The 24,629-nt window shown below is 34.6% G+C and overlaps 1 long non-coding RNA gene across 1 annotated transcript in view; it reads left to right on the top strand.

The window, feature by feature from the left end:
- The window catches only part of LOC118001242, a 97,747-nt gene that overhangs the window by 10,156 nt on the left and 62,962 nt on the right, over nt 1-24,629 (top strand). The window contains exon 2 of the long non-coding RNA XR_004676656.1: nt 5,576-5,625. This is a non-coding gene — a long non-coding RNA (uncharacterized LOC118001242). The remainder of the gene's footprint in view (nt 1-5,575; nt 5,626-24,629) is intronic.

Here is a 24,629-nt window from a genome sequence, read left to right as displayed (position 1 = left end):
CTTCTTCTTCTTCTTCTTCTTCTTCTTCTTCTTCTTCTTCTTCTTCTCCCATTCATCAGTTGATGGATATTTGGGCTGTTTTGGCTATTGTAGATAATGCTGCTATAAACATCAGGGTGCATGTATCCCTTTGATTTAGTATTTTTTGTAATTGGGTAAATACCTAGTAGCGCAATTGGTGGATCATAGGGTAGTTCTATTTTTAACATTTTGAGAAACCTCCATAATGTTAGAGAGAAGCAAACCAGGAAATGGCCTCATAACTAAGAGAACACACTAACGGTTACCAGATGGGAGGTGGGTGGGGGGAAGGGTGAAATAGGTGATGGGGATTAAGGAGTGCACTTGTTGTGATGAGCACCAGTTGATGTGTGGAAATGTTGAATCACTATATTGTACACCTGAAACTAATGTTACACTCTAAGTTAACTAACTGGAATTTAAATAAAAACTTAAAAAAGTTATTTCTAACTATTAAATTCATAAAACTATTGGTGGAGTTAGAGATGAATGTGTCTGGCACTTTGATGCAAAGTCTATTTCACCCTACCCCACCCATCTCCGTTACTATATTTATATCCTCTGATCTTATGGAATTGAATAGCTAAGTAAAACCATAATCTCATGGTTCAAATAGTGTTTTTAGAATTATATGTATATTTTTTTATTACATAAGCTCCACACCCAATGTGGGGCTTGAACTCACGATCCTGAGATAATGACCTGAGCTGAGATCAAGAGTTGGACACTTAACCGACTGAGCCACCCAGGCATCCCTAGAATTATAATTTTTTTCTGTGCAATGTTTAAAAGCTCAAAGACTCTTGATTTTCAGATCTTTTTTTTCATATTTGAATACTTCCTCAGTACAGCAAAACGTCCCTTCAGTTGATTTCAACACAAAGCTCCAAAAGTTTATTTACTCTCCCCCTACTAAAAATAAGCACTGAGACAGGCTAACAGTTACTATCCTGATTTTGAGAAAATGCCAACAAAGACACATCTCATTATAAATTTAAAGACAGTGGTATAAATAAATTTAGAGGCAGTAGAGGAGGAAGTCAAGAGAGGTATTATCAAATGGTTCATTTATTTCAGTAATGTCCAAGGTAAGTTTTTCTCTTTAGAATGAAGAGGATGTAGGCAGTCTAAAGAGGGAGATAAACTTAGAATAAAAATTTAGAAAAATGGGAGAGTTAGTAAGAAGAGGTACAAAAAAACATATAGGTGATATTTACGGTCAAGTTAAAATGTAGAAGGAGAATTGTAGTGAACCCAATACATAGATTTCTGTGATTTTTTTTTTTTTTTTGGCAGCTTAAGAAAAGGACTGGGAATTTATAAAAGATTATTTATGGTTGTGGTGGTATTGCAGAGCATGTGTGCTGAAAAGACAAGAAAGACACTTCAGGTTTGGGAAAGAGAGTAAGTCATTGATTTCTCATGCAATTATGGCTCAATAGTGAAGAAAAATAGGTCAGAATAGAACTTATAAATATGAACAGATTGTGGTGATTTGGAGACTAGAGATTTGGTGAAGTTTTACACAAAATTTATTGAGTAAGAAAATGAAAGAGCACATAATAAATATAGACTTATTAAATACCTGTTGATTAACTCATGAGGCAAAGATGCATATTATTAAATTGAATTATGATTCTTGGTTATCAAAGTTTTAGCTAACTTTTATTTTTTCTGTTTCCCTAAATTTGGATTGCGTGTAGTTCATAATCACAGTTAAGTTTTAAAGTGAAGTATTTTCACCATGTGTTCCACTTGATTATTAACATTTTGCAATTGGCTGATTAAACATGAAGAAAAATAATCTCACTGGTCACATTTCTAACTTTTTTTCATGTTATGAAACAACATTTGACCTGAGAAAGTATTCAGTTACTGAGAGCATGATTTTGCTCAGTGATTTTGCTTGAATTTGCTTCAAAAATGGATGCAAGAGATCAATTGGTATTCTTAAGTGTGAAACTCCTTGTGGCGTGATTTATCTCTAAAATTTTGAACATCCTCTGGACTAATTTTGTCATTATATCACATTAGTACTAATTGAAGAGACTCAAAGTTAGAGTCTTGTTGTTTCTAGATGAAACATAATTTAAATTCTAAGAATGCAGACTGTCATTGCTTCTTAAGTAAAATTGCTAGAAAATTATGCTGATATATCTTAAAGTAACTGGAACTTTACAGCTAAAACTTTGTATGAAATTTTTAAGAAGTAATCATGATCACAAAACAACTATTATGAGCTTGGTTGCATTAAATATCGCAATAGGACACATAGAGAAATAATGATTGATCTAAATTGTGGCCTTTGTTCTCCAAGAGCCTTCAAAATTAAGCCCTGCTTTAGACCTACGTGCAAGACATATAGAGAAGAGAAAAATATTATTAAAGCAAACATATAATTGAGCAAGCTATTTAAAAACATACATACACATGTGTAATTCACTAGAGCTTCCTTTTATAATGGCAGTTGTATTTACTTGTTTCCTTGTCTAATTCTCATGCTTCTGTGAACATCTGAAACACCCTTCTCAAAAATGTTTACTTCCTCCTAAAGAAACTAGTAGAGAGCTGAATCAATGCTATATTTACAAACTAGATTGTCTTAGGGGGTCATCTAGGTCTTTGACTATTTTTAGATTTCATTTCCTACCTTATAGTACAGTTTGTTTCAGAAGTAATTAGATAGGGCCATGAGCCAGTAATAACAACAGACATCATGAACAAGGTGACAAGTGAATATGCAGAGATACCTTTGAAGTCAGCTGAGTATAAAGATGACAATGATAAAATCTAAAAATGAAGAAGATGGCTTTTTAAATCTTTTTCTTGTCGTTGCTCTAGCTGGAATTATTTTTGAAAGTTCAGTTTACTGCTGTATTAAGGACACATTTAACTGAATGGAGACTTTCAGCTACAATTGACTATAATACAGAGTATGCATTTTTCCGGAAATATTATCTACAGCAGGAACAAACTTTTATGATTATTTTGACCATTACCTACAAAAATTAGGTATGTTTATGTGGGGTGTATGATAAGGAAGGCTAAAAATAACATTTTATTTAAATTTAGTGTAACATATAATTACTGTCCAAATCACACACGAATGACCTTATTCATCTAGAATAAAAGATATTTTCATAATGGAGTCCCTTCCCAGAAAATAAAATAGCATGAAAACACTGCATCTAAACTATGCAAATATTAATATAAAATCATAATTAATTTGAAAGAATTGTAATTCTGTTGTTATAAAGATACTATTGTTATAAATATACATTATAAAACCAGCATAATTTGATTGAAGTTTATTTCAAATTTGTATCCCACAAGAGTGCCATAGGCCCATGGTATTTTAGGTTCTATCAATTTTCATAAATTTCAGCATTAATACTTTCCCTTGATTAAAAAAATCTGCTACAATCTTTAATTTTGTTGAGACCTGAAAAGGTTTATTACAAATTAGCAAATGTATGAGGATTTGTATTATAAGAACTCATCTTTCTTCCCATTATTTTCCCTATTAACCTGATAGAAAATAAAATTTCTGAGAAATTCTTTAAGTCTGCAAAGAAATAAACTTTGAAGACAGTTATAATCTTATTGTTGGTCTATCCATTTTTAAAGTGTCCTCGGTGAAGTCATATTTTAAATACTCTAGGACATATTTGTCCATGTGTTGACTAAACATATTTTATTTTCTGTAATGTCTCTTGGATGCAGATGTGTTTTTTTCCAGTTTTGCTAGCACCACTTAAATTTGATAACCACTTCTTACCTGGATTCTAAGTGTTCTCTTTTTGAATATCCCTAATACCAGTTGCTAGTCCCTGCCAGACATGAATACTGTTAACCAGTTAGGAATATGATTACATTAGGCTTCTCCCTATATTCTTTAGAATTACTTCTATTTCCATACAACTAAAACACCCTTGGGGAGCTTAAACTGTTACTCTAATTTATGAAATTTGTGATTCTATATTACTACTTTATTACATAATATGTCTTATAGGAATGTGTTACTAAAAATTTGATTCTTGGTTCAATCACATCTTCACATAAAATTAGCTAAATTTTACACCCATAACAGCCTTATTTTGCCTCTCAAAGTTATTATTTCCTCTCTTTTTAAATTAAAAGTATGGTATAACAAGATGTTAAAAATTATTTTAACCAACTTCCCTTTCTCTAGTTGGAACAATTTTGCACTAAATATTTTTAGTATGTCAGACAATTACAGAGGAACACAATACATTGACAAATTATTACAATAAAAATATAGTCTATAAACCTACAATAATTACTTTTCATATTTCCATGTTTTTATTTTCATGGGCTTCCTGTATAGTTATTATCACCTGTAAATATAACATATTTTGTAGGCAATTATACAATTTTTTAATTTTTTCCATTTTGTTGAGTTACAATTCAACCACAATAAATTGCAAATAAAATATTAGATTGGCTCAGGTTTTTTTTAAGATTTTATTTGTTTATTTATTTGAGAGAGAGAGAGAGAGAGAAACAGCATGAAAGGGGAGAGGGTCAGAGGGAGAAACAGGCTCCCTGCTGAGCCGGGAGCCCGATGTGGGACTCGATCCCAGGACTCTGGGACCATGACCTGAGCCGAAGGCAGTCGCTTAACCAACTGAGCCACCCAGGCGCCCTAAATTGGCTCAGTTTTGATGCAGTGTATACCTTTTGACCAACACCAGAATTAAAAATAACAAAGTTACTTCACCCAACAACATTTCCTCATGTCTCCTTGTAATCTAACTTTTTCTTCATCCCAGGCACTCAGTCATCCAAACATCTGCTTTCTGTCACCATAGATTAGTGTGTATTTTCTAGAACTACATATGTGTGTTTATATTTGTGTGTATGTGTGTGTATGTGCGTGTGTGCATGTGTGTGTGTGTATAATTATGGGATGCATTTTTGCCTAATTTCTTTCACTAAGTGTAATTATTTTGACTTTAATTCGTACTGTTGCTATATCAATATATTTTTCCCATTTATTGCTAAGTAGTATATATTAGTATGGTAATATATTAGTATAGTAGTATGAATACACCAAAACCTGTTTATCCATTCATCTGGTGATGGACACTTATATTGTTTCCAGTTTTGACTATTACAGATGAGGCTGATATGAATATTTGTGTCAAGTCTTTTTGTGGACATAGGTTTCTTTAGTCTAGGGTTAATTCCTAGGGGTGGAATGACTTGATCACATGGTTGTTACATGCTTACCTTTGAAAGAAACTGCAAAATTATTTTCTAACATGGTTATACTACTTTACATTGCAACCAGTAGTGTATGAAATCTTCAGTTGTTCAACATCACCAATATTTGATAGTCAGTCTTTATAATTTTAGACACTTGAATAGGTATGTAGCAGCATCCTCTTGTAATTTGAATTTCCCTTACATATAATAATATACAATAATTTTTCAATTGACTTTTGGTCATCACATATCTTGACCATAGAGGTAAGTCTATTTTTGAACTAATTATTCTGTATCACTAATCAGTTTGTCTATGTTTTCACAGATACCCACAGTCTTGATTATCAACAGCTAAACGATAAGTTGTGAAATCAGGTAGGGTGCATTCTCCAACTATGCTACTTATTTGTAGAAATTGCTTATGTTCTGCTTGTTTCCTTTGGCCCTACATATAAATTTTAGAGTCAGCTTGTCAAATTAACAAAATTATTTCTGTTAGAATACAATGGAGATTATATTGAAAGTATAGGTTAATTTTGGGAAAGTGCCATCTTAAAAATATTGAGTCTTTTCATTATATGCTCTTTGTAAATCCTTTTATTTTATTTAGGTTTTTAATTTATCTCAGCAATGTTTTATAATATTTTTCCAGCTTTATTGAAGCGTGATTGACAGATAAAAATTGTATATCTTAAAGGTGTACAACTTGATGCTTTGTATATGTATACATTGTGAAATAATCACCACAATTAAGCAAATTAACATATCCAGCACCTCACATAGTTAATATTTGTGTGTGTGTGTGCGTGTGCACGCGTGTGTGGGTAAATGTGTCGGGAACACTTAAGATCAACCTTCTTAGCATATTTCTAGTGTACAATATATTACTGTTAAGTAGAGTCACATTACTGTACATTAGATCTCCAGAGCCTATTCATATTGCATAACTGAAGCTTTGTACCCCTTATCAACATCTTTTCATTTCACCCACCCTCTAGCTCCTGGCAACCACAATGGTACTCTGTTTCTGTGGGTTTGACTATCTTAGATTCCACACATAGATGAAGTCATGTATTATTTTTGTTCTTCTGTGTCTGGCTTATCTAACATTAACTTACATAATGTTCTGTAGTTTTACCTAATGGCAGGATTTCCTTCTTTTTTTATGGCTGCATAATATTCTTGTGTGTGTGTATTATATTTTCTTTAACCATCTGTCTGACAACGGACATGTAGTTGTTTCCATAGCTTGGCTATTGTGAATAGTGCTGTAGTGAACATGGGGATGCAGATATCGCTTCAAAATCCTGATTTCATTTCCTTTGAATATATGTTCAGAAGTAAGAGTGCTGAATCATAAGGTAATTCTGTTTTTAATTTTTTTGAGGTGCCTCCATACTATTTTTCACAATGGCTGTACCAGTTTACAATTCCACCAGAAGTACATAAGAGTCCCCTTCTCCCCACATCCTCACCAATACTTATCGTTTGTCTTTTAATAATAGCCATTTGAACAGGTGTAAACTAAGATCTCATTGTGTTTTTGATTTGCATTTCCCTGATGATCACTGTTATGAATTTGTCAACTCAACACTTACTAAGTGGGACACAGGTTGCAGGTTGGTGATCTGTTCAACAGACCACAACAGGAATTGAAATGAAGGTCCTGAAGGAAGTACCCAGAGGCCTCAGGGGGCCACACGGGGAGGTCAAGGCAGAGTGCAGAAAGAGAGATACAGGACCTAAAGCTCATGTCTTTATTAGGGTCCATGAATGAAGTACTTTGGGGTTCCCAGGCTATGACCAGATAGGCCAATTCAAACTGAAAGAGTAGAGTTTTAGTAGCCACATAGGGGTTTTATCTAGGGGGTACATAAGGGGAAGGCACTGGGAGGCAGGGGAGACTGTGGATCATAAGGGCTGTTAGGGAAGTCATATCAGAAGCTTACATTGCTTGTGATTCTGCTACTGTTATCTAGGGCATGTGCTTGCATGAGGAGGCTACTGTCATTTTAAGGTCACTAAAGCCTGCTTTGACAATTAGAATGCAATTGAGGCAGCAATACCATGGAGTAGCTTAGCTAAACCCTTGACAGTAAGTGCTGCTGAGCACTTTTTCATATACCCGCTGGCCATTAGTATGTCCTTTTGAAGAAACATGTATTCCAGTCTTTTGCCCATTTTTAAATTGGGTTATTTGATTTTTTTTTTTTTTTTGCTATGGAGCTGTATGAATTCCTCATATATTATGCATATTAACTCTTTATCATGTAAGTGTATATATATATACATATATATATACATATATATATATAAAACTATATACATTTAGTTTTACATACATAGTTTGCCAGTTTTTTCTCCCCTTCCAGAGTCTGTCTTTTCACTTTACTTTTTTTTCCTTTATTTGATCACAAACTTTTAGTTTGATGTAGTCCCATTTGTTAATTTTTACTTTTGGTGCTTGTGCTTTGGAGTTCATATCCAAAAAAATCATTGCCCAGACCAATGTCAAAAAGATTTCTCCCCATGTGTTCTTCCGTTATTTTTATGGTTTCAGGTCTTATATTTAAGTCTTTAATGCATTTTAAGTTGATTTTTTTATATGGTGTTAGATAAGGGTCCAGGCTTATTCTTCTGCATGTGTATATCCAGGTTTCCCAATGATATTTGTTGAAGAGATTATCTCTTTCTCAACTGGGTGATCTTGGCATCCTAGTTGAAGATCCTTGACTGTAGATGCATGGATCTATTTCTGGATTCTCTCTTCTGTTCCATTTATCTATATGTCTGTTTTTATTGCCTGTACAATATTGTTTTGATTACCAAAGTTATAATATATTTTTAAATCAGTAAGTGTGATGCCTTCAGCTTCAATATGGATATGTCTGTCAGTTCCATTTGATCTGTAGTATTGTTCAAGTCTGCTGCCTCTTTATAGATTTTTTCTATGGATTTTCTTCTCATTTTTGAACTGAGATATTGAAGTATCCTACTATTATTGTATTGCTGTCCAGCACTCCTTGTTGTGTTCATCATACTGAGGATCTCATATCTGATTGTATTTGACTCTGTCTTTGGGAAGTTAGCCATATTTGTGGTCCACTTCTAACCATTATACAAGAGTTTGGTCTTTCATATTACTTTATTTTCTTCTTTGAAAGTTCCCTACATATTAATTATTTATTATTTTAATGTATTCATTTTACAAATAATAGAGATGGTTTCTAAAATTTTGTTGAAAACTGTCATATTGCTTGAAATATCTAGAGAATGTCCATTCCTGGAAATTCAAAGCTATGCCAAGAAGTTTGCTTGCAAGAGAGTAAGAGCAAAAGAAGGAGACTGCTGATCGGAACCTACATTTGACTCTCCCACATACCCTCACTGATCAACAAATTGCTAGTAAGGAGGAGGAGAATTTCCACTCTTCAATTAGCTCAATAAGAAGGCTCTTTGGCTATAGGCAGACTTAAAGGTTTGGAGTCTTGCTCTACCATTCACTAGCTGAGAAGTGGCTGGCAAGTTACCAACCTTTCTGTGTCTCAGTTTTTAATTCTATAAAATTAGAATAATAGCAAGATCAAGACCTACCTCATTAAGTTTTTGTGAGGATTAAATGTGATTAAAACACACACACACAAACATGCATCCATACATATGCACACATGCAAAATATTGAATAGTGCTTGATGTGAGAAGTATTAAATAGGTGTTAGCTTTTAATGTTGTTGATTAAATGATGTATGAAATAATTAGGAAACCATGTAATTTGGCAGCATATAAGTTCCCACTGAATTGTTGTATAAAAACATATACAGTTGATATCCCAAAATAGGAATATTCTGACTATGTGAAATAATTTAAATTTGCCTTAAATAAAAAGCTGAACAAAATCAACTCTTACCATCTTACATTTGCAAATCTATACAAGACACAGTAGATACTAATTCATGGCAAAATTAGTAAAAATTTTTACTAATTTTTAATATTTGATTTGGAACCTTATCTTTTAGCTATACTCTTGATTCCTGGTTTTTATCAATTATATGTGTGAATCTTGACGTGAATAGATCAAGTCCTGTTATTTTGTTTCACTTATCTTTGAATAAGGGGCAGTATACTATGTCCCAACATAAAGTGTGCTATATGAAATTATATTTTTGTCATATTTCACTAAATCACTTGGCTTTGAGTTTATGATAATGTCTTTTTCCTACAAGTGTTGATTAGAAAAATTGTATAATGTTGCATTATTAGCAACTAGTAAAAGTCACAGTGACTGTTTATGACCACATGATTTGGCTCTCAGCATGTTAATGATCCCTTAAAGTAATGCAAACCAATTTAAATATAATATGGAAACTACTTATCATAAAAACCAGTAGTGAAAACTCCATGAAGTTTAATCCTCTTCTGATTTTATGTGTTTTATGCTGTGATTTTTAAGAGACTTGATTAGATTCAGGGGAAGAAGGAAGTCTTATTGAAATAAAGATAATGACTCACATTGAATAATTTCCTTTCCTCCAAATAAGCCATGGTAATTGAAAATGTTACTTTAGGGGTTAAGTTTAACCATCTTTAAAATGATTCTTTCATTGTTGACTAACTATTCAAATGAGCTCTGATTTGAAATAGTCATCCTTTTAAAGCCCTTTGGTAAATATTGCTAGGTGCCATGTATCCACATCCCCATTCTAATTATTTGTACCCATAATTTGGCTGTCAAAATGAAGTGCAGGCTCAGACTGGTCTTTCTGAGCCCATTCTGAGTGGGACCAGAGGTTATTATTAAATCTCTCTGTGTCTGACTTATATTTGTTCCATCTCTAGATGCTTTAGAAAGGTGTTACGATTCCAAATATCTGAAAATTAAGTCAACATTGTCAGTCTCTTTTTTCAGATCAAAATACACTTACTAGATGTTAAAAAATTGAATAGGAGGTCAAAGAGATACCAGTTCATGGAATGGTTAAGGCTGGATGTGCAGACTGAGGCTCTGCTGCTTTTGCTAAGATTGCTGTGCTCCACTCTGGAGGTTCCCCTTCATGAACAAACTGACAGCTGGCTCAGTTCTGCTTGGTCACATAGCTGCCCAGGAGCCCAGCTGCCTGTTTCTGGGGATGTGGTCAGCAAGAGGACTGATGAGATTTCAGTTAATCAAATTTCACACAGGCCAGTAAGTTTGATTCTTCAACTCCCATGCAGAATCCTGCCAAGTCCCCTTTATGTAAGTCCTGAGCTGTGAACTTAAAAAGCTGCTGCCACTGCTTTCTCAAGCAAAGGTTTTCTAATGCTGGGGCCGTACAGGTAGGGCACCCTTTGCCATTTGTTTTCAAACACTTGAGAACATATGAGAAGTGGAGTAGTGGTAGGAGAGAGTGTAATGTATATTTCCAATAAATCAAAAGACTTCTCATCCGAGGCAAAAATTATCAAGAAGACTCAGTCCAGGTCAAGTTGCCCGAAATGAGATAGAGATCTCATTTACTTTTATGCTTGGTGAAAGCCAACTGATTCCCTGGATATAGGAATCTTCTCTTCACGGTGGAGCCCACAATGCAAAGCTAAGGGGTGAGTCTTTGTTTTTTTGTTTGTTTGTTTGTTTTGTTTTTTGTTTTTGTTTTTAAAGATTTATTTATTTAAGACAGAGAGACAGAGCACATGGGGGGAGGGGCAGAGGGAGAAGGAGAGAGAATCCCAAGCAGTCTCTATACTGAGTGTGGAACCCAACCTAGGGCTTGATCCCACCACACTGAGATCACGACCTGAGCCAGAACTGAGTCAGACACTTAGCCAACTGTGCCACCCAGGCACTCCAGGGGATGAATCTTTGAATAGATGGCCAGGCATGGCACAGTGTCCTGATAACTACTGAAGAGCTCATGGAGAAAACACATTTTATTTGGAAGCATATTATGTCTGTGTCAAAGCACATATTTCCCCAATGACTATGTCTGCTTCATCAACATTTTTAGGCACTAAGCACAGAGAGCTTAAATAAAATACAGTTGAAAAATTTCCCTTTTTTTCCATACCTAACACCATTCCCATGGCTTTTCCCTTTATCAATTCTCACTATATTAGCAGAATATAACTGCCTTTATTGAACTTAGTATGTTGCCCTTTCAATCTATATTCTGTATTCTTGCCAGAGTAATCTTTCTAAAACATTCATTTGAATAATGAACTCCTTTCCTGCTTAAAACAGTTAGATGGTTCACTGTTTCCCTAAGGTTTTCCTAAGGATGATCTTCCATATGTCTATAATTGGTTCCACTCTCTTTTACCAATTTACTTTTCATCACTTATACCTCATCTCCAAAAATGTCCTCTAACCCGATGAAAAAAAATAAAAATAAACAAGACTCATTAGTCCTTCATACTGTTTCTCATTCATGTTTGTTCAGTCTTGTTCATGGTAAATTCTTTGAGTGAAATGTCCTTCTATTCTTCTTTTCTGCCATTCAGATTTCTAGTCAGGATGTAAGACTTTGTTTCCTAAAAGCCTGAATTAGTTTCTTCATTTATTCAACTTCACTGCAATTATTATATTTAATATCTATTATCCTTTATATTTAGTTTGAGAGGTTTCTGGTTTTAGTATGATGGGTGATTTCCAGTTGAAACATGTACAATTTTGATACCATGTTGTGAGACTCTAGGTATTGTTTGAGACTTATATTTTAGCTGTATTTTTGTGATGTTGGTCTGGCAAGAGAAAGAGGGCTCTACCTCATTATTGCTAGGTGGAGACAGAGGTCAATGGTCCCCACTTGGCTTCCATTGGCACCAGGGGGAAGATCCTCATTATGTCCAGGTGGAGGTGACAGTTCTGCCTGGCTCCATGGTCTCTCCACTAACATCATGATGGAGCTGGCCTCTTTACCATTGGGCCATGGTTAAAGTCCTGAATTTCCTTCTGTGGCACTTGCTCAGCAAGGACAGGGAGGGGAGCCTCATTACCTGCTGAGTGTGGGTAGAAGTCCAGGATCACCATATAGTCTTTACTGAAACCATGTTAGGGGATAAAGTCTCATTAATGGTCAGCGTGGAAGAAAATCCCAGCTCCCAAATTGACCTTTTCTGATACCACCCCAACAACAGTGTTGAGACACATTGATTATAACCTTGCTATATTGGAAGTCTAGGCTCCCCATGTAGCCTTTTCTGGACTGAATGGGGATGGGATCACAGTTTTTTTCTGTGGTGGTTGACTGATGTAAAAAGGTTATATCGTGAACATTTTCTATCTTGTTAGTTGAACCTTTCCTGGCCCTTTGAGCTAGTGTGAGCAGGCATTTTTGGGGACTTTTTGTTGGTTGGTTCTGTTTTTTCCTTTAAGTACTTTAAAGATGCTATTCAACTTTGTTATGACTTTCATCGTTTCTCATGAGACTCCAATCTTTAGTCTCATCATTGCACTCTTGTATGCAATGAGTTGTTTTATTCTAATCCAACTTTTAAGATTTTTGTCTTTATCTTTGGCTTTCATAGTTTGATTATTTAATAGGTCCCTGGGTCTAATTATCTTTTTTACTCTTTTCTTTCTCTCTGTTCTTAAGACTGAATTATTTTTATTAATCTGTCTTTAAGATTCATATACTCTTTCATCTTGATTCAGCTATTAAGTTTATACTGTGATTATCTTATTTCAGTTATTTTAATTTAGATTTCTAGAATTTCTCTTTTTAGTAAATTTATTCTTTCTTGAGAATTTCAACACACATATATACAAAATATGTATATATGTATACATATATTTTCACTGTATTCATATTTTGCTTTACTTAATTGAAGGAAAACATAAGAACCTCTTTAAAACACTTCCTTTTATTTTTCCTCTGAATTCAACATTATTTCATACCAGAATCACACTTGGTTGATTTTTTATTTCTCTTGAGAATATGTTTTTTCTTTGTTCTTCATGTGTTAGTTAATTTGGGATTATTTCCTAGACATTATGAGTGTTGAATTGTGGAGAGTCTAGGTTCCATTCTTTTTCTTCTGATAAGTGTTGCCTTTGTTTTATCAGACAGTTACCCTAACTGTACTTTAACAGAAAAATTTTGGCAGGGGAAGGCAGCTTCAGTAACAGTTCAGACTTTCTGCCTTCATCATAGCTTCTTTGAGTGTGTTGCACATGTGTGAGATTCACCTATCAGTCATTGATGTGGGTAGATGGAACATGGGGATCTCCTTTCTGGTTCCTTTCCTTCTACATTTCCCCATTTTCTGTAGCAGCCAAAGTTCTCCAGCTTCCTTGGCCAGAAAGATTGTTTTTAATTTCTGGCATCACCATCTTATCACCCATGTTCTGTGAATAGCACTTTGATAAGGTTAAAAGCTGCAAACATGGGAACTTCATACATTTCTCTTTACATGCTTTGAGCGTGTCTCCCTTACCAAAACCTGACATTTTCTGTTCACTCTCCTGTCACTTCAGGTACTCGCTTTTTGCTCTCTATTCAGATTTTACGATTGTTTTTATGAGAGTAGTCACCCAGTACGATCTTACTTACTCCATCATTCCCAGAAGTCAAAAGTAAGTTATCTAGTTTTTAATGAGGCACTAATCATTATGCTCTTTCCTCTCATTCTCAAACCTGTCGTTCTATATTCTGCTTAGAGATTTGGGGCCAGAGACTCCACAAACTACATTTCTTACTTGCCAGTTGACTCCTTATTGGGTTCAACAAATGGAGAGATTGGAAGTATGAGTAGAGAGAAGGGGCTTGATTCTTCTTTTTTGATGTTACTGAAAAATCACTTTAGCATCATCTGAATAATGCATATGATGCTTGGTTCTATTCATTCAAGTTTTGGCCTTTTTGTGGCACTCACAGAACCAACTTCATTGTGCCCCCTCAGAGACTTCCGCACCAATTGGTTAGGAATTCTTTCTCAGATTTCTGCATCCTAGCAACATCTGACAGTGATACACTTGAAAGCTGCTGAGATACTGACATAGTATCATCCTTAGAAGAGAGAGTCTTAGATCCCAAGACCTTTCTTCCAAGATTCTAGATTCTAACAACCCAGATCCTCCATCACCCTTTACCCCCTATAGTCCTAGAGGTGGTAACTGCTTCTGTGGGTATTATTTTAGTGTTAGTGTATTCACTTCCTTTTTGATTACTTAATTCTTCAACAGCCGTTAAATGAATTTGTGTTCAATTCTGTGTTTTAAAATAATGTTTCTTATATGCATCCAAGATATTTAGTACCTTCTGGTCATCTGGACTATTCAGCATTATGTCATTAATGTAGCATACCATTGTGATGTTTTGTGTGATGCATCATAATCTTTGCAGACTAGAATGTTAGAGAGCTAAAAAAAGTTGGCATCAACCTGAGACAAATCCAAAAAAGATACATTAGGTAAAAATAAATTACTTCTGGTGGTTATTGAAAATTGGTATATGGAAACAACACCAACAATAACAGTATTTTCCAAAGAGGTAGCTTTTTATAAATTGCCACAACCTCTGTTTCTTTGTTCCAGTAAAAGATACCACATAGGGAACAGCAGTTTCAGTTGCTTTGTGTATATATTAGTCTACAGAAATCTCTAAAATCCCATCGACTTTTGCCCTATGCCATACAGGAAAGTTAAATAAGCATTCAATTAAGCATACCTGAATCTTTTGAGTCTTTTTTTTGTTTCTCTAATCTGTACAACCCTGGAAAATTAATAAGAAAGATGACTTGTTCAGCTATCTTTATGTACATGCTAATGACAGACTTTCTGGCAAACATACTGATGGTATTTCTAGTAAGAGAATCCTTGATCCTGGAATGATTTTCAGCAGATGTACTTGATTTGTTTAGGATTGATAATAATAATAATAATAATAATAGAAACCTAAGAAATATTTATGGATTTGTGAGGTATGATTTCCTGGAAAATGTGTTGGAGGATGAATAGAACTTTTTCAGCATTAAAAAAGCTGTCATATGTAGAAATGATCCAACTGCAGGTATCACTTCACGAAATCATATGTGAAATCTGGGCCACGGTACATCCTACCACAGTGAGAAAGTGTCTGGCATGGCGGGTTGGCAGTCCTGATTAATCCCCGCTTCTCCTGTGCCGTGACATGAGTTTTATCCTTGAAATTGTTTATAAAGCTTTATATTGTATAGCACATGATTCTTGTGAATCTCATTTAATGAAAGGATTCTTGCATTACTTCAAAAGCATTACAAATTATGAAGCAGAATTCTGTGTGATTATATGAAATATCTTCAATAGCAATAAAGGGAAAATCATCAGAATTTGCAACACCAGGAACTGTTTGTTCCCCTTTCCTGTGAAATAGATTGAATGTAACTTAGGTGCCATGAAGTTGCATAATTGTCTATCTCCCAAATTTAAAGTTATACATATATATTTATACCAATATACATTTTATATTGATATATCTAAGCTCTGTTTATCTCTTTGTGGACACACAGATGTTCCGTAGTGAGGAGGCAAGTTATTTTGTGCTTATAGCATTTTGTTTTAGTGGAATCTTTAAACTGTTTATTGACTACTCTTATAATTAAAATAATAATAAAGCTCTTCATATTTTGCTAATGCTTAACCATTGTGAGACATTGAAAATACTTCACATTTTTCTCTGTTCACTTAGTTTAACTATTGTAATCAATCTTACATTGATTGATGTAAGCAGGGAGCCCAATGCGGGGTGCTCCTCACATTACAAGATATGTGAAAAGATTTAAAAAGGTGAAAGTTTGAAACTGTAATACTCAATTACATGCCTGAAAGGAGAGCTGGGATTTCTATCTTCTCTCTCTATTACTCAGAACTATGCAGGAGAAAGGGTGGTCCTTCACATAGAATTGCTCTGCGAGGCATTCTCCTCACATCATCCCAGAAGGTTTACTAATGGGTGAACTCTAGCTGCCAGTTATTTGAAAAATTACTCATCAATCATTTATAAAACCTAAAATTAGTTTGCCAAAAAAACACATTAATTCTCATCAACCAATTGGCTATTGCTTGGTTTTACTACAAAAATACATCTAAGGGAGAAGGTAAAATTATTTTCTCTTTTATAATTAAAAAAATCTAATATCCTAGTGCCAATCTGAAAATTGTTGTTAGTGTCAGACAATAATCTTCCTTGCATTCTCCACAAATACCTTTAAAAATGAGAATTTCAGGATGATGTGAATAAAATGCTGTTACATTAAGAAAATAAATACAGTTGAGTAAATACTGGTTATTTTTAAAACCTTAATACGTTAGGGAGTTGGCTTTTTATATTCTTTCCATGTAAGTAAGAGTTATTAACCAAGCAGAGCATGCATGGCTTTTATTGTTTAGATGACTGAGCCAGGTTTAAATGTCATTTAGGAATGCTTACAACATATGGCATTGATAGATGAAAAAGAAAATTGCCGTTTCAATTCGACCTCTTCTCTCTAAAACCAGGGCTGCCTTAAGTGAGTTTAGATAACTACCTAAATTAGTCATCATTAAAGAGTCGCAAGCTCTAAAAAAATTGACTTTAAGTTGTCTTACATTTAAAAACTTTGTTTTGAAAGAAAGGTAAGACTCACGAAAATTTAAAAAAGCATTTATGTATATTCTTTTCTTTTTTTGATTTGATTCAGATTTATTCATAATAATTCTTCAGATATGGGGTGCCTGGGTGGCTCCGTTCGTTAAGCATCTGCCTTCGGCTCAGGTCATGATCCCAGGGGCCTGGGGTCCAGCCCCGCATTGGGCTCCCTGCTCAGCGGGGAGTCTGCTTCTCTCTCTCCCTCTGCCTGCCTCTGCCCCTGCTTGTGTTCTCCCTTTCTCTCTCTGTCAAATAAATAAATAAATAAAATCTTTTTAAAAAAAGTCTTCAGATAATCTGCTTTATCTAGTCACTGTTAATATAAAAGAAAACCTCTCTGGAGCTTGTATTCATTATGGCTGAAATTTTATTAGAAATATTTAACTGTAGGGGCGCCTGGGTGGCTCAGATGGTTAAGCGTCTGCCTTCGGCTCAGGTCATGATCCCAGGGTCCTGGGATCGAGCCCCACATCGGGCTCCTGGCTCAGCGGGGACCCTGCTTCTCCCTCTCCCTCTGCCTCTCTCCCTGCTCATGCTCTCTCTCTCTGTGTATCTCTGTGTCTCAAATGAATAAATAAAATCTTAAAAAAAAAAAAAAAGAAAGAAATATTTAACTGTGGGATGTTCTTGTGTTCCCCCAATATTTCTGGGATGAAATTCGACCATGGCAAAGATTATGGTTGCAACAAGAAAGACCCTATATTTTCATAATATACATAAAATTTATCGTGTTAGGCTAACTAAAGGGTTTATTCTCTATCAGACTGGTTTCACTTATATAAAGAAAAAAAAAAGACAAATTTCTATTTTGGTCCCATTCCTGCTTAGACATTTGTTATATTCTTTATTTCATTTAATTTTGTTCAAATCAGTACTTTTCTTTATAATCTTATAATATCTATTAAGTACTTTTTTGAATTTTTCTTGATACTGAGAAAAAGAGGATAGAGAAACATACATATTGAGCATCAACTATGTGCTGGTGTCTGCTAGGCATTTAACATATATTATTGGCATTTATGTAGGACATAACCTCTTTTAAGGAGGCTGTGGGGACTTAAAAATATGGTTTGTGGAGAATTGAAAACTTTTTATTTAGTCAAACTAGCCTCTATATATGTAGTTTCTATTGCATTAACTTTTTCCATTTAATTTTCTTTTTTTTAATAAAAATATGTTCAGATAAACCTCACCAAGTGAATGTGAAACATAACAACCAGTTCCTAAAATTATAATTCATATACATGTGGAAATTAAGGTGTGGACATATATCTGGAAATGTTACGTACCCGTGTAGCCCACCAGCTCTTTCCAATGACTAACACGCACAAAAACAAAACCACTTCCATTGTATTTCTGTTTGTTGGCAAATATAGCCTGGCTTAAACTGAAAATATGTGGTTTTCTAAATGTACAAAATCATTCAATTATTCCATTTTCTAAAAAGTTATTTGTGATTTTGTTAAAATGAGAAAGACGGGGCTCCTGGGTGGCTCAGTTAGTTAAGCGCACTGCCTTCGGCTCAGGTCATGATCCTGGAGTCCCAGGATCAAGTCCCACATCAGGCTCCCTGCTCAGCGGGGAGTCTGCTTCTCCCTGTGACACTCCCCCCTCTCATGCTGTCTCTCTCATTCTCTCTCTCAAATAAATAAATAAAATCTTTAAAAAAATAAGGAGAAATAATATAAACTAATGGTTTAATTTGGAGTTCTTGATTTTTGTTTTATGTTGTACAAGAACTGCCATTTTCAATATGATGTCCACAAACTACATGTGACTACTTAAGTTTAAATCAATTAAAATTAAATATAATTTAAAATTCTGTTCCTCAGTAACAATAGTGACATTTCAAGGGCTCAAGAGTCATATGTGGCAAGTGGTTATCATTTAGGAAAGGTTCAGATATAGAATGTTTTTGTCATTGCAGAAAGTCCTGTTGCATAGTGCCATCCAAACTGACATATATATAAGTTTAATTACAATAAGTAAAACTGGCAAAAGTTTAAAAATAAATTTGAATCTACTAGCATATTATACACGGTAGTTGTTTACTACTTGATTTATACTTATGTTTATATATATATTTTTAAAGACTTTGTCAGAGAGAGAGAGAGCATGAGAGAGGGAGAGCACAAGCTGGGGGAGCAGGAGGCAGAGGGAGAAGCAGGCTCCCCGCTGAGCAGGGAGCCAGACATAGGACTTGATCCCAGGACCCTGAGATCATGACCTGAGCCAAAGGCAGATGCTTAACCGACTGAGCCACCCAGGAGCCCCCTATTTACATATGTTTTACAGTAAAATTTTCCAGGTTTGCACTTTTGCAATGTATCACAACCACACAGAATTGCTTCATATTATGTAAGGCCATACATGACAGCAGGTTCCTCACTCCTAAACATTCTAACATGTTCCACACTGACTCCTCATTTTTGGTAAGCTTTCTGCATATTCCCTTGAGTATTTTCGTTTCTGAATAGCTGCTTTATATTTTCCTAGTGTGAGGTTAAACAACTCCTTTTAAGTAGTTTTTACTTATTATTATTTTGGCTTCTGGAGATTTCTGTTCTGAGCTCATGTCTTGCTCTGCAGATTTAATACTGTGAAACTCCTTAAGTTCTTTCTTTTGAAGAGACCTCATTGGGCCATTTCTCTTTTGGAAGACTGGCTTAACAGTTGCAGTAGACAAGGAGAGTCGGTTCTTTGAGAGTGAGAGACCTAGGCTAAATCCCATGTTAAACCAGTGACTAAGTGAAGAAAGCTGGTTGATCTACTGTTCTCATCTTATTCTCCTTATATCTAATTTGGGCATGTTAAGTATACTTTTTTACTTAAAGATCTGTTGGGTGAATAAAATTATATAATGCATGCACATGGACCATTTGGGTATTTGAAATTTCTCTCAAATATCATTTGTTTTAATCTACATTTCTTACGCATGTTGCCACCTCTATATTTTAGATTTAAAAAATAATTATATTTCAACTGTTCTGCCTAGATAGAAAACAGATAAATTCTTGGGCACTAAGTTTCCAAAAAATGTAATAATATTTTTTCATATGTCATAAATGCAACTTTTTCATGAAAGATTATCATCCAACACCTATTTGGTGTCATTAATGGGCTGGTTAGATAATTTTTTTTTTTTAAGATTTTATTTATTTATTAGAGAGAGAGAGCACATGAGACAGGGGGAGGGTCAGAGGGAGAAGCAGACTCTCTGCCGAACAGGGAGCCCGATGCGGGACTCGATCCCGGGACTCCAGGATCATGACCTGAGCCGAAGGCAGTTGCTTAACCAACTGAGCCACCCAGGCGCCCTGGTTAGATAATTTAATCAAAAGAATTAAACTAGCTGTATATGCAGTTTAACACTGATCTTTAAGAAAAGCCCTAAAGACTTGACTTCCCATAATTTTCTTTATGAAATCCCATTAGTGGAAGAATATTATTTACATGATATAACAAGAATTTCCTAGTGTTGGAAATACTTTTACAACTAAAGACTGTTTTAAAAACTAACATGAAATATGATCTGAACAATTATAATCCATTGGCATATACTTACTATGCTCAGACTACGAGGGCCATAAACCTGAGTGGACTGAATTTTGCTGAGGCATGATAGTGACTAGTGCTTGCTTTGAAATTGGTGGACAAAAGCAGATTCTTGAGGTTTTGGTTTAAACAACTGGCAAAAGAATATTATTTAACTGGTAGGGAAAACTGAGAGAAGCAGATTTCATAAAAAATCATGTGAAAAACATAGGTTCAAGATGTTTTAAACTAGAAAACCCTATTAGCTACCAAGCAGAGAGCTTAGGATATGAATTTCAGGTCTGCACTTCAGGGAATGAGCTCAGAGAAGTATGAAAAAATTGGGGCATCTTCAGCATGTCAATTATATTTACAGTCTAATCTAGCAATGAGGTCATGAGAGAGGACAGAACAAGGAAGTGACGTTGTGCCAAAAGCTAGGTAAACTCTCTTCCCTGTAGAAGCACAGTGCCTGGGGGATGCTTGGGTTTAGAAACTCACAGTAGCATGTATAGCCTTCATGGCTGTGGCTCATGGTGGTGCATGGTCAGCGTGTGACAAAGCCAAACCCACCAGGAAGGCTTTACTCTACCTAACTTTACTCTTTACTCTACCTAACTACTGATGTCACTCAGAACAGTAAAGGAAGGGGCTAGGCTTTATGTTAAGTATTTTCATCAGTTGCTGTGGAGGATCTTCAGCATGTTTTAAGTTCTAAGAATCACCTTTTCTTAGATGTGATTAGGAAATAAATGTGGTATGGGATATAAATCTGTTAATGAAAATGACGTATTGTAGCAATTTAAAAAAGCTAGAGGATTACAGTAAACCATCTACAGAAGTAGAGCATAGGAGGGTGTATGGTTTAAATGTTTGTGTCTCCCCAAAATTCATATGTTGAAACTAACTCTTGGAAGTTAATAGTATCAATAGGTGAGGTTTCTGGGAGTTGATGACGTCATGAGGGTCGAACCCTCATGAAGGGGATTAGTGCTCTTATAAAAGAGAATCTGCAGAGCTCCCTAGCCCCTTTCCCCATGTGAGGATACAACTGGAATTTTGAAATCTGGAAGAGGGCTCTCACCTGATCATACAGGCATTCTGATCTGGGACTTCCAGCCTCCTGAACTGTGAGAAATTGATTTCTGCTGTTTATAAGTCACCCACTTTGTGGTGTTCTGTTATAGCAGCCTGAGTGGACTAAGACAGGAAGCAACTTATTCAAATGTTACCAAATGTTCTTCATTATAAAAAAATAAAAAAGCTCATGCTAAGAGCATAAATTTGAAGGGAAATGCCATTAAGTTCAAAATAAATAAAAATAAATTATTCAAGTAGTTTGAATGCCAGCTCAATCACAAAATTTGCTTGATTCTTAACGTATTTTTTGAACATATTTTCTCTCATTTCTTATTTAGATACAGGTTAATTAACAAATGCAAAACAGGGGCGCCTGGGTGGCTCAGTCAGTTAAGCAGTCAACTCTTGATTTTGGCTGAGGTCATGATCTCAGGGTCCTGAGATGGAGCCTTGCCTCAGGCTCTGCACTGATTAAAATTCTCTCTCTCTCTCCCTCTGCCCCTCCCCCATCTCACTCACCTGTGTGCTCTCTTTCTCTCTCTCTAAAAAAAAAAAAAAGAAAGAAAGAAAAGGAAATGCAAAACAATGAATTTTTTTCAGTTGTCTCCTTTGTCCGTTAGGCTGGTTTCATAACTACTATTCAGTTTGGAGTAGATTCACTATTATTTATCCACACAAAACTTGGAAGATTTGTAAGATAATAAATGAAACTAAACCATCCTTTCCCAAAACTTGGTGTAAGAGCGTGTATATGTAACTTCACTTGAATAGGATCTGACATATTCAATTAGGAAAAAAGTGTGTGTGTGTGTGTGTGTGTTTGTGTGTATAATGTTACTAGAAAATTCCAACACTCCAGATTTTGACATAAATCTAACCTAAACTTCTGGTTTCCAGTCTCTTATGTAAGAAACTTGGAAGTTGCTTCTCTGTCCTAACAACAAGTAAAAACTGAACAACAAGCACAAACTGAAAAATCAACTCTTCTTAGATCTGCAAGAGAAGTGAGGTCACCAGGCAAATCTGTACCCCCCAAGTTGGAGAAACAGGCAACGATGAATGCCTGCTTTAACTAAATTGTTGGAACTGAAAAGGAGACCACCTGGGTCAACATCATTTAACTGTTGGCTCCAGGAAACTATTGCTCAGAACATGAGACACCAAACTAATATGTAACTTCACTATTTACTTCTAAAAATTCGTGCAAAGAGGTTAATCCTGGCAAAATTTTTACATCTGATAAAACAGTTCTCTTATCATAACAGATTACTCAAGATTCACATTGAAACCCTCATCTTACCATTCCCAATTATTATATGAACTTTCTCTAATCTTAAACCCCTCCTGGAAAGGTTTTTCTTGACCAGTCTTGCTCCGAGCTCAAACTCCCATAAACAGACTGCTAAGATTGCCAGGATTGTGTTTTCCCTTGCTGCAGTAATTTTTACAAGCCAACTTTACTTGACTGACAGAGGTTTTCCTGGAAACTCTATGTCAGTTGATGTGCTTGATAGTATATTACATAAACCGAAATAATCAAACACAAAAAATATATCTTGGAGATTAGAAAGTCAGACACAGATACTTTATTTTCCCTCCAAAAGTATAATTTTAATTTAGAATACCACAATATGATGATAGAATATGAATAATAATAACAGGAATGCCTGGTGGCTCAGTCAGTTAAGTGTCCCACTCATGTTTCGACTCAGGTCATGATCTCATGGGTTGTGAGATGGAGCCCTACATCGTCCAGGCTTCATGCTCCAAGGGGAGTCTGCTTGAGATTCTCTCTCTGCCCCTCCCCCAACTCATGTGTTCTCTCTGTCTCTCTCTCTCTCCCCAAAATAAATAAATAAATCTTAAAAAATACAATAGCAGTGTAAATCCTTATAGTTAATGTACATGCAAAAAATTAAAAATAAAACTTCAAATATCAAGATACCTGGATAATTTTATGACCAGAAATTTTAGGGTAAACAGACATTTTTCTCAAGTAACTTATAGACATTATATATTTTTGTGACCAATATTTTTAACAATTTTATTTAGCTTTATCTGTTATCATAATTTGTATGGAGAAATGTTATTCCTTGTCTTAGATTATTAAAAATACACAGCCATTTGAGTGCAAATCAAAATGTTAATAATAGAAATAAAAAATGCAAGGGTAGATTTTGAATTATTAACAATTGCTTTATATCTTTTAGGAAAACTTTATGCTGTCCTATTTGTAAAATTAAATATTATGAGATGGAGTTACCACTTAAAATGAATACATATGTATGCCTATGTATGTGTAGAGAAATATTTATAATTTCATATCTGTACATATGTATGCATATATATTTTCCAATATCTTTATATCACAAGCTACAAATATTTTATATTTGGATATATTAACCCTAAAATACATAAGCTAGCATTATTCTACTTTTATTATCTAATATGATATCAAAACAAAATAAATGACAAGACACTAAATGAGATAAATAATTAGTTATGCAAAGATTTCATTTAGTAATACATGACATAGAACATTCTTTCTGGTATGCCACGGAGGCTTAAATGACCTTCGATGTGAAAAACAAACTGGAAAGTAAATCCTGTCATGTTTAGTTTCACAGCCATATAAAAATATAATAAAATGTCAGCACAACAGCTTGCACGCTAACAATATCAAGTCCCAACAAAGTGTTTGGAATGCTACATTAAATTATTGGATATCGATTTTTATCAAATTTGATTTTTCCCTTGAGAATTTGATAGAATCATCAGACACAGTCCTATTTTATGAACTGAATTCTATTTTTATTTTATTTTAAAATTTCCATTGATTTTATATCAGGTGTGTAAATAAATGTATGAAAACTAAGAAAAAAGCCAATAATTAGGGTATTTTAAGGAGTCTGTTTTGTATAATTATATTTTCTTGTTTAATAGTATAACATATTGTCTATACATCAGAAATCCCAAACTCTGTTCCAGAGAGACCACATCCAAAGAACATTTGTTTGTAATAAAGGCAATTCATTAAGAAAAATATTATGAAAACTTTCATCACTAAAAATCAGATTTTTCATATATTAAAAACCATATACTAAAAATCAGAGATATTTGTCTTTATCATCTCTAGTTTAGTAAGCTAATATTCAATATACTTCACAAACATGAAGAGTTATAAAT

Source organism: Mirounga leonina, unplaced genomic scaffold (genome assembly GCF_011800145.1).
Source record: "Mirounga leonina isolate KUSES-001 unplaced genomic scaffold, KU_Mleo_1.0 Mir_53, whole genome shotgun sequence".
In the NCBI taxonomy this organism is placed as follows: Eukaryota; Metazoa; Chordata; class Mammalia; order Carnivora; family Phocidae; genus Mirounga; species Mirounga leonina.
This window is presented reverse-complemented; position numbering and strand designations above follow the sequence as displayed.